General features: G+C 44.4%; 1 long non-coding RNA gene across 1 annotated transcript; it reads right to left on the minus strand.

The window, feature by feature from the left end:
* Positions 1-2,229: 2,229 nt before the first annotated feature.
* Positions 2,230-3,201, minus strand: LOC123057802 (uncharacterized). Its single transcript, XR_006426968.1, has 2 exons — positions 3,054-3,201; positions 2,230-2,933 (listed from the first exon to the last, which is right to left on the minus strand). It is a non-coding gene; the product is annotated as an uncharacterized lncRNA (long non-coding RNA).
* Between the last annotated feature and the right edge of the window lie 372 nt (positions 3,202-3,573).

Here is a 3,573-nt window from a genome sequence, read left to right on the forward strand (position 1 = left end):
AAGTGGACCCGAGCTGTCATAATCATGCTTATAATTAACAACATGGTCATCAGTGTAATATGGTAGTTTTTTGAATCAAAAACCAAATTTTGTGGTTGATTTTTGAAACTTTTAAAATATTGGCATTTTCTAGAACTCTAGACTGAATTGTGGTAGTTTTATGCTCTTTACTCGTTGTTGTCCCTTTTAGTGGGCATAAGCGTGATCTGTTGAAAGTTCTCCATCTTGTCTTTTATGTAGGAAACAGTTGGAAATAAAGCATACCTGTTTCGAACATTAGGATCCATCAGTGAGATAACTGGAGAGCAGTCAAACTAAATGCAGAGAGGGCCTCTATATATACGCATTAGTTTCGACAAACCAATCTGCACCGCAATAGCTTCAGCCTCTACAACATCCTAGCACCGCGGCATGCATTTGCAAACTGACCATGCAACACTCCCCACATGATTCCTGACCACAACACCTGCACTAGCTTGGCATGCCTCCTGAATAAAGGGTGCAGCTGTGTTTAGCTTCCAGACTCCTAATTTTGGTGGCAACCACTGATGGGCATCAACAACATCTGTTTGCATGGGAACATCCTTTCCTTGGTCGTCCCCATCTAGCGCTAGTGCTTGATGAATTTCCTCTACATACCTGAGTGGAAAGTTTTGGACACTGACAAAGACGCTTCACTGTCCTCGTGTACAACATTATTCCTAAGGTACCATGCCCTGAATATAAACATAATTGTAAGACGAATCTCCTCCGAACAGGGTGCCAGCAAGCATTGCAGCCAGTCTGTTCTAGTATATCTAAAGGCGTTTTCAGATGGAAGGTGCCAAACCTCTCTTAATTCCCGACATAAAGCCCGAGCGTTTGTGCATTCTACCACCGCATGAAATTCATTCTCTGTACCACTACCACATATTGAGTAGACGTCACTGATTTCCAGTTTTCGTTTCTTCTTATTTTCCTTCGTTGTCAGGGAGCCACTTGCAACCCTCCAAGTAAAGGACTTAATCCTTGGCGGCGGCATAGATTTCCTGATAACATCACATATGCTTCTATCATTTGCTTGGTTCGAAGCGCTTGATGTTGGTGGTTGTCTCTATTTCCCTCTTGTGTGATGCATCCCTTGTGTGAAGGGGGGTTGAGTTTGGGCTTGAGCTTCTCAAGGAAGGGATAATCTGGCAAGTTGGTAACAGCCTTAGTAAGAGACAACTGGATCCCAAGGCAGCAGTGCTTTCTGGTGGCCAAAAGGAGTTATGGACCCTTATGCCATGATGGAGAACAGCAGCTTAATCAATGTATGAACCTAATCATGATAGTTAATTTTAACCTATTGGGGGATCATAATTATGATGTGCTAAAGCTACATACACTTTGGTTCACTTTGGCTTTGCTGGGGCGCAGCACTTGAGCCATGACAATTGAATACTCCGAGCAGCTGTGGAATTTGGTGTCCTTGGCTCTTTTAGTACTCCTACTAGTACTTTTTAGCCCCTAGCTGATTAGCTTAAACCTGCATTTCAAACAGCTAATGACAGCGTAAGATCAGAATCTTCACCCTCCATAGCTAGCTCTTCTTGGATCGCCAACCACACAACCCGCGCTTTTCCTCCGAGGATCCATGCAGCAAATTGTGGCACCTGCAGGCCCGCATGGCGGCACGCGTACGGCGTACCTGTGCCCTCTAGTCTGGTCCCAGTCAACACGCGTCAACACAGAGAATAAAGCACTCCGACATTATACTCTGTGTCACAAATTGTCTGGCAAACATATCTTCACTGATCCACAAATTTTTGCTCCCCATTTCACACGCACAAAACAGGTTCTTCTACAGGTCATGAGATACGGCTGAGATTTACCGCCTCTGTACATAAATTCTTATATCTAAGAGAGTCATCCCAGTAACTTATTTATTTTAACATGTAAGCAAGACACCTCACCACAGAATTATGAATAAGATAAGATCCACACAACATGCAATAATGCATAAAAATGACCCACGGCAATATTTAACCATGCACTAGGTAATTGCCCGTGCATTGCAACGGGAGCAAGAAATATTCTGATAGTTCACCCTCCTTCCCCCACATACTAACTCCGCTCCCCCATTCCGAGTTCGTTTTGTGCTACATATTCACTTTTCTTAGTTGCATTTAACCCAGTGGCCAAACCAAGATGTACCAGTTCCTCTGGTCATCTTGCATCGGCTGCGACATCCCAATTATCAAAAGGAGACATAAAAAGGAGGTGATGTATTAGTATAAGAAGGTACCAAAATAGCTATACCAACAATCCATAAAAATGTGTGTAAAAGGGTCTCGAACACCAATCTACAGAATAGTCAGATTCCCTGGGATGATCTCCAGCAAAGAACTGAGAAATCTAAACTGAAAATAGGAATATATATCCATAAGGCCAAGACAAAATAAAATACAACATAAGAAGAAAGGAATGATCTGATGGCGACAATACTTGACTAGAAGGATTTTAAAAATAAAATATAAGCGGCTCCAGAGAACTGCATAAGAAGAAAGAAACGATCCAAAGGATTGAGATATCAGCGGATACAGAGACTGGAAGGCAGCGTTTTGGTTCTACGTCTAGGTCGAGAGTGTGCCAGAATTCTCCATCCATTACTCTTTTCTCTAGGAAGGTAGCCATGTGCTTAGAACAAACAGGTAAGGATTCTGAAGAAAAAGGGCAACATATGGGAGTATTTTCTGGAAAGATCCAGCGCACCAAAGATCGAGGGAGCCGCAAGTCATCCGCCGCAGGCGACGAACCTTCTACCTTGTGCTGCATCTGCGGGGGATCCACTTCGTACCACCCGCAGGCCTCAGCACCAGCGTCTTAACCTTCGAAGCCGAACAAGTGCACCAGCGCCGCCCACACCGACCGCCAAATTTCCACCGAGCCAACCATCTTTCCACTGCCCATTCCTGCATAGGATGGGAAGAATTGGAGAAGAGGGCGAGATGGGAAGGGAAGTCAACCGCAGATATGAAGAATAGCCGAGGGGGGCCAAGAGGTTGGGTAGGTCAATCACACCACTACCAAACCTTTTTTTGCGGGACTACCAAACCTTCGTCCGCCATTCTTGCAGTAGTAGAACCAACTGCTGCTACAGGGATTCAAGAGGGCGCTATCAACAGCCCAGATCCACGCTGAGGAGCATGGCGACCTACCACAGCTTCGGGAGGTGGGACATTAACATTCTAGAAGAGGAGGGGGGTACTATGCTGCGCACCGGCGGGTCAGAAAGACGTCCGAGAGGGTCTGGATGCATGTGGCATTTGCTGGTAACTTTGTTGCAACTTCAGTGTCAGCTAAGCCATTCGTTTCAGATCCGATGGTTGAGATGGTCCGGAGGCAGGCACACCATCGCCACCAACTCAGTTTTTTATAGGAGTAGAGATGGGAAAATATTTTCAATTTTATATTCATAAATATTAAACTAGACACTATCAAATATAATATGTCAAAATGTATTTTGAATTGTGGTTGTCATGTTATAGATGCAAATTTCAATCAACCAATTCCCGTTGCAACGTGCAGGCTATCCTCTAGTATAAGACGTTC

Source organism: Triticum aestivum, chromosome 3A (assembly GCF_018294505.1).
Source record: "Triticum aestivum cultivar Chinese Spring chromosome 3A, IWGSC CS RefSeq v2.1, whole genome shotgun sequence".
In the NCBI taxonomy this organism is placed as follows: domain Eukaryota; kingdom Viridiplantae; phylum Streptophyta; class Magnoliopsida; order Poales; family Poaceae; genus Triticum; species Triticum aestivum.